Source organism: Amblyomma americanum, chromosome 7 (genome assembly GCF_052857255.1).
Source record: "Amblyomma americanum isolate KBUSLIRL-KWMA chromosome 7, ASM5285725v1, whole genome shotgun sequence".
Classification (NCBI taxonomy): Eukaryota; Metazoa; Arthropoda; class Arachnida; order Ixodida; family Ixodidae; genus Amblyomma; species Amblyomma americanum.
The window spans coordinates 129,689,968-129,697,932 of NC_135503.1; the positions used below are offsets into that span (position 1 = coordinate 129,689,968).

Here is a 7,965-nt window from a genome sequence, read left to right on the forward strand (position 1 = left end):
CCCGGCGGAAGGGAGCCAAGTAGTATTAGGAGCGGAGAGGAACACAGGGATACGCCGCTGGTCTCCCGTCAACAGCCAAAAGAACAGCCCGAAGAGAACCGTCAAGGTGGTTTACTGTTGCCAAGCCAGACATGTTTCTTTTAAAGTAGCTGTAAGCGAGCTAGTTATTCAGTTGATCATTACCAGGGTTCATTATTTTGCCTGGCAGTTGGAAACCATTGCACTATGCCTCAAGAAAGAGAAATCACATGCTTCTGTTGTATAAACCTACAAATATGCACACAATAGACTGGTTTCCTTGCATTGAACAGTCGAGGTACACCAACGTGATGCATCTCTGATACTAGACACACGCACTACGCATCTGTGGTACAACTCTGCCTTTCTTGCTGATTACTTTCACAATGTTCTCTGATACTAGACACACGCACTACTCATCTGTGGTACAACTCTGCCTTTATTGCTGATAACTTTCACAATGTTTGCAACTGCACATTGCTCTTAATTCTCTTCCGAATTACAGAATCGCAGACAGACTTCACCGTTGCCGGTATTATGCTGCAAGAGGACACAGCTCCGAGGTGTTCGTCGCCAAACTGGAATGGTCTGTCTGCAACATTTGAACAGAATCCTCATGACAACACTTAGCAGCCAAGTTAGGGCACGTCAGCAGCGTAAGTGCATATAATAAACAAGGTCTAGGCACACATATAAAAGTCAGTATCATGTAGTTATGTTCGTTAAAGGACAAATTTGATTCAGTAAAATCTATGCGTAACATCAACATGCAAATATTTTCGTAATAGCACCTGATGGTGGTCGTTCTTTAGGGTTTATGGTAGTTGTACACAGAGTATATTGTTTCATTATTTACATGACAACACTAAACTGTCTGCAGGTCTTCCTCTGAACCATCACCACTTCGGAGGTTCATTGTTTATGAGAACTGCTTGCTGCAACTCACCAATCTCTACAGGAAGTGCCATCACCCAGCACAATCTTCACTGAAGGTGTGTAACGGAGTCTCACTTCTCCATTGCAGCGGTTTCAGTAATCTTTCCTCCGTTGATCACAGTAATATGCTAAATAAGCTGTTTTATATCTTCGTGCCATTATTAATTGTTTAATCTTGCCCTGTGTGTTTTCCAGGCCATCGGCTGTCTTGTGGTGACAATATGTCCAAATATGCACAGCACAAAGTGGTATGGCCAGCCAACACAGAGGCGGATTGGACATGGCAACGTGCGTCTGGACGCTGCCATTTTGTTCACAGGATGCAGCCCAACGCAGTCTCTGCGACTCGTGGAGAATGCCGACATCTGCTTCTTTTCAAAGCGCACATACGACAGAATCCAAAAGGATATCTTGTTCTCAACTGTGTATAAGGTTTGCATGTTTAAGTTATAAATGCCTCGATTTCTGCTATTGCAAATGTAGACATTAAATATTCTTTTTTAAATATGTTTTCAAGCACTGTGTGCTGAAAATTTAGTATGGTTGTGCGACATCTTTTATATTCTGCAACTTTTCTTGCTGCCTTAAACTTAATATTCACACTGCTGTACCATTCTTTTGTTCCAGAGTTAGTGTTTTTAGCTTGAGTAGTTTTATGTGCACAGTCATGACCACACCATGCTTTGTTGATCTCTTTTTACTACGTAAGAATTGTGTGGCAGCTAAAAATAGATATGTATGAGCATGCCTTTTGGTCCACGAAATGCAGTGCAAACCTTCCAGTGTTTCATTGATGTTATTATTCGAGGTTTTCCGTTCGTATTCACACACATCGATGATGTCCTCGTTGTTAGCTCCTCTCCCGCCGAGCATCTCCGTCTACGGCGCCTCGTGTTCGAATGTTTTGCCGACCGCGGACTCAACCTTAACACTGACAAATGTGTGTTTGTTGTTTGATCCTTGCCATTCCTCGGACATCTCGCCGACGCCCACAGTATCCAACCTCTTTCAGACAAGGTCAAGGCAGTCACGGACTTCCCCCACCCAGACTCACTATGTCTGCTCCAGCGCTTCCTTGGCCTCGTCAGCTACTGCAGATGTTTCATTCCTGGATGTGCTGCCATTTTACAACCACCCAAAAGTTTACTTTAGTTGGCCAACCCAAAGGCACCCGCTTTCATGTGGACCGAGGCTGCCAATGCTGCTTTCATTGCTGTCAAGGAGCGTCTCGCCTTTACCACCCTTCTAGTTCGCCTGCCACACAACGCACCCACGAGCATCACGGTCAGTTTCAGGTTGCGCTGTTGGCGGCGTTCCGCAGCAATTTCTTAACAGTGAGTGGTGTCCTCTCGGTTTTTTCTAGACGCAGCTCTTATCTTCAGAGCAGCAGTACAGTGCGCGCGGCCGTGAGCTGCTCGTGGCATACATCGCTGTGAAACACTTCCGTTTCTGCATGGAAGGCCGAAATTTTGTGATCTTCACGAACCACAGACCACTCACGAGCGCTTTCGCTTCATCGGAGACCACCTACTCACCCACGGACACTCGACATTTGACCTTCCTGTTGGAATTTTCGCCGACATACGGCACATCAAAGGCGCCCATAACATATCTGCCAATGCCCTTAGCCATGTATCTTTCTTGCAAACACCATCTGTTACCCTGTAAGTCCTGGCCCGTTATCAACAGCAGGATGAAGACCTTCAAGCAGTTTCTTCATCATCCTTGCACCTGCGCCCTGTACAATGTACTGATCCTGGAGTCGACATTTGCGACGTGAACCCTGTCACTGGACGCACATGCCCTTATATAGGTACCTGTGCGTCTACCCCGCACCCTTTTCAGCGATGTTCACAGCCTTTCTCATCTCGGTATCCGTGCCTCTCAGCGTCTTGTTGCGGAGCATTTCGCCTCGCCTGGCCTCAACGCCGACGTTCGCATCTGGGCTCTAGCGTGCCTTGTTGCCCGCCGGCAGTGAAAAATTTATCGTTACACTATGACCTCTCTAGAAAGTTTCTAGCCTTCGGACTCCCGTTTGCAGTTATTCACATCGATCTGGTCGGACCATTACCATCATCACACGGTTACCGTTATATACTCACCATAATTCACTGTTTTACGCGCTGGCTGGAAGCCAGTCTTATACCAGACATCACTGTGGAAATGATTGCCTCCGCGCTCATTTCCACGTGAATTGCCCGTTTCAGGGTGCCAGCGGAGATCATCACCGACTGAGACCGCCATTTCGAGTCCGCACTTATCGCCTGTGTGACCCATCTTCTCGGCATCACCCTCCTCAAAACTATAGCTTACCGTCCGCAAGCCAACAGTTCGGTCAAGAGGTTACATGCAGCCGAAGACATCGTCACTTCATTACCAGTTGACCTTTTAGATATTAGTACGGCCATCAAAAGAGATCTCGGATGTGCCCCTTCTCATCTCGTCTGTGGCGCATCATGCGTCTACCAGCTAATTTCGTGTGCCCACCTGCCCAAAACGTTGTCTGTCCTGTCCTGGCATACTTTATATTGAACGTCTCATTACCCTCCAGTCCCGTATCACCGCACGTCCGACACGTTCTCACCAGTGCAAGCTGACCTTTGTTTACCGTAATTTGAGAGACAGCGTCTATATTTTCTTGTGCGTGGATTGTGCTTGCCGTCTGCTTCAGGCACCCTATTCTGGACCCCATCTCGTCGTCACGCGGGGCGACAAAACGCCGTGTGTCATCAGTTATGACAGTCATTTCCCTCAACCACACAAAGCTTGCTCACGTCGACAACACCGTGCTTCCTTCATCAACTGCCCTCTCAATTCTCTTTCCACTTTTCCTAAACAAGACATCTCCCCGTCTTATTTCACCTAGCCGGAAGACTTTGCCTGGACGACTCTGTCTCCTGAGTGGGAGGCCTTGTGGTGGCATGTTAGCGCCGTGCGCTGTGAGGTGAAGAACTAATAGAAGAGACGCGCAGCGGCTGGAATAAACCAGTTTGGCTGCAGCTGTTGTGAAAGCAATATATTCTAGTGCAGCATAGCAGCCAGCCACGCTGGATCAGTGCTGTGAAGACAACTGCAAAGTGCAAGGGACGCTTGCAGACCTAATATTTGGCTTGAACTGTTGTTGGACGTTGCAGACTATGTAGTTTAAACATGGCCAGAACTCCCTCTTACTCATTGAGGGTAAGACAGCAGAATCTTGTGCTATGCTTTTGTACATTCTATAGAGGCAGTAAAACTGCTCTGTGAGGCAGTAACTTGATCCTTTAGCTGCTCGGCCTTAGCACTCGAAGGATATGAGGTGTGAATATTTCCACAGAATGGTGGATGCAGGGCCCAAGTACACGCAAGTACAAGTACAGCACAAATACTTTCTGCAGCTGAAGCTTCAGAAACATTTTCTAAAAATCAAACAGCTGTAGTAGACCTAAGAGACAAGAAAAATCGTAGCAGTAAAAAGTAGGAGGGCCACAGAAAATTGCTTGCACTCGTCATAAAGTAGGTCCGAGTAGTACCGACAGAAGATCGGGCGTGTTGGGTCAGGATGAAGTAGAATTTATAAACCGTAATTTGTCTAAGCTGAATGATAGCTACGCTCTACAAAAAAGCTGTCTTTTGCTTTTTTTTCTCGTTGTAAAGTTGATTCCACAGTCGCAGGATTAGTGACATTTTGTCCTGTTTTCTTTATGCAAATTGTTCTGTCCTATCAAAAATCCCGAAGTCTGTCACCCTTTGGTGTGTGTTCATGTCCTTGCTTGGTACAGTCTCTGAAAGTCCCACAGACGTATGCTTTCCGAAGTAATGTCCTGCATGTGTGCTCATTGTACAACTGCATCAGCAGGTTCTTTTAGATCTTAGGGTGTGGGGTAAAAAGTATGTTTTTTTGACCGTTTGTAATGCAGCTCAGCCCTCCATGTACGGGCCTGTTTCCTGTGTTACGTTTTTTGTATTGTGACACGTTGAATAAGTGTTACGCATCTGATGGCCAAGGCATTTTTTACACAGACTCACAGGTGACTGGTGCTATAGAGCACGTGTCTTTGTGTGAAAGTTGTTTATATTTGTGCACGGCAGAAACTTGATGACAAAAGACAAAAGAGAGGTAACACAAGTAGTTTCAGGTGGAGATGTTTTGGAAACAGCAGTAAATCGTGGAAAGATATTACATGGAGTAAACGGCCAAAATAACCGTAAAATGTGACAAAAAATGAGAACTAAAACCAGGCGTGGAACTCTAGGCTGCACTGTTTGCAAATGGTTAGGGAAGCCTATCTTGTTTCATCTCTTCATGCAGGGTCGGCGAGCACTTAAATCTTACTTTTGTTTATTTGGTCAGTTTGCCCCTAAGTGCTCTCTTTCGAGGGTATAACGCGGGGGTTAGTGTACAGTGCATATAAGAATGAAGAACAGCAACCAAAATACTGTTTGCCTTCTGAAAGGCTTCTGCTCTGCAAGTGCGATGATCAGTTTGCATTATGCAAGTCAAATTGATAACGCCACAAGAGCAACAGTGGAGAAATTATTGCAAGTTTGACACACCTTTAAAAATTTGAAACATTCTTCCAAATATCACACAGTGCCCTTCATGTCTGGTAGTTATATATTGTTGCAGAGGTGGCAGGAACTCTGCGAACAACACCCATGCAGCACTGAGTAAAATGGGCTATGCATTTTACCTGACATATTGTCGTAATGACCCCAACTGCTCGCAGCTTATTTTTGTTTTATCTAGGCTAGCGCACCCGCCGCGGTGGCTCAGTGGTTAGGGCGCTCGACTACTGATCCGGAGTTCCCGGGTTCGAACCCGACCGCGGCGGCTGCGTTTTTATGGAGGAAAAACGCTAAGGCGCCCGTGTGCTGTGCGATGTCAGTGCACGTTAAAGATCCCCAGGTGGTCGAAATTATTCCGGAGCCCTCCACTACGGCACCCCTTCTTCCTTTCTTCTTTCACTCCCTCCTTTATCCCTTCCCTTACGGCGCGGTTCAGGTGTCCAACGATATATGAGACAGATACTGCGCCATTTCCTTTCCCCCAAAAACCAATTAATATTATTAGGCTAGACGATTTAGGCTGGGCTATCTTAAACAAGTATAGGCAGCGCAGTGCTTGGTTTTTTAGTAGCTTGAAGGTTGGCTTGTTTTTCTCACACAGTGCTGGCCAGTGATTGAATATCTCTGATGATGCCCCAGTGCATAATCCTGCACCTGTTGTAGCGAGCCTGCAGTGGGATACAGACCTGAAAAAGTTTAACACTTACCTGCTGCTCACTTTTACTGCTGAAAGGCCTGGTACTGCCGCAAGAGGAAGCCCCAGAATGGATGCGTAGCGTTATTTGAAAGTAGTAACACTTTTCGTTACTCAGTATTGTTTTCGTAACTCACCTCTTACTATAAAACACTAGGAATGAGTTTCCACCACACCTACCATGCTTGATGGGCTAGCTTGCTTGAGCAGATATCTGGCCATGTGCAAGTTCTTTCTTATTTACCAGGGTATAGCTTTCGCGAGAGTTCAGATTAAATTGACAGCATTCCTATCGATCTGCTGTGCTCACTGATGTGCGCAACACCTGCATAAAGTAAATGTAGCTGCCTGCACAGAATTCCCCATATAAATCTCAAATCTGAAATCTTTCACGGCTTTCTCGAGTTTGGAAGTTCCTGTCACAGTGAAAGCTCCTTGATACACACAAATAGTTTATGCTTAATCGTTCAGAATTGCTGCCAACTATTTCCAGTCCGTTTTCATTTTTTTCCCTCACCTGCTTAATTTAATTTAGCTGTAATTTGTTGCTTTTTCCAAATTACCTTCATTCAATTAGCACAAGTGTAATCTTCCTGCTGTCTTTGTCCTTCAAGAATGAGCCCACTGCAACTTGTTCAACCCTCAAGTCTTTATTACTTGCACGTATTTGCTTTGTGTGAAGGGCACTCAGGTTGTTCTGCTGTATTGCTTGTACAAAACTTCATTAGTGTACTGCTGATAAGGGCAACATTTGTTTGCTTTCCCTTTCAAATAGAGGTGAGCAAACGGGAAAAAAAGACAATGGGAGAGGGTTTGATTCTATGAAACCGGTTCGTCTGGATAACATGGATATTGAGGAAATGCTGACATGATAATAATCAGTGCTTTTCAGAAGGCAAGGCATCCACCCTGACACAGTATGTGGGCCTTATGCACTTCTCAAGAATTTGCAAAAAGTGCATACAACTGAGGAAGTCCAGTGTATAGCGATGTCTGTCTTTGTACCCGCATATGCTTGGCACAAACTGGCTCGGCTGGGGTCACTCTTTATGCACGGGAGCTAATGCAGGTATAGCTGTTCTGCCATTTTACTGTTGCGTATGAAAATGTGTGTGTTCATTTATAGTGATTACAGAGCAATGTGATATTTTATCACAGGTACAAACCCTGTTACGTGGTGTGAATTTCGGCAGTTGTATTGTTGAAGGAAGCATTTCATGCATTTGTTGTATGTGTTGCTAGGCCAGCCCAAGGTATGTATATTCATATCTATACAAAGCACACATTTGTCCGAAATATCACTTCTAATAATTCAGAATAATGTACATTTTATTTTTTATTACCTGGAGTTCATTGTTCTGCTCTGCATTGTGATGTGAAGTAAATGACTGTACACATTGTTACCTTTAGTGGGCACACTTCATTTCTGACACTGATTTATTCCAGGTAGGGAAACCCATAGTATCGCTGTGCGGGGAAAGCATTTTTCATTTCTTCCACGACACAGCTTGGCAGAACTCTGCGATTCCTCCTCCCAATGTGACGCCAAATCCAGCGCATAAACTGTCGGTACGCCGTGTACCTGTAACGACTGCATAAAACAGTCGCTGCTTTATGATAGTCATGTGCAAAACACAAAAACTGTTAGTTACAGAACCCTGAATCAGTTTTTCCATTAGTTGTTCAATACCAGTGGCAAGTGCCAGTAACTGGGGTGCCAGGCTAGGTGTATAGACAGAAATAAGAGAGTATGTTGCGATATTATCTAG

The 7,965-nt window shown here is 45.1% G+C and overlaps 1 long non-coding RNA gene across 1 annotated transcript; it reads left to right on the forward strand.

Annotated features, from left to right (window-relative positions):
- The first annotated feature begins 537 nt into the window (after positions 1-537).
- Positions 538-1,307, forward strand: LOC144097606 (uncharacterized). The gene is made up of 3 exons (XR_013307083.1): positions 538-674; positions 899-1,010; positions 1,150-1,307. It is a non-coding gene; the product is annotated as an uncharacterized LOC144097606 (long non-coding RNA).
- The last annotated feature ends 6,658 nt before the right edge of the window (positions 1,308-7,965 follow it).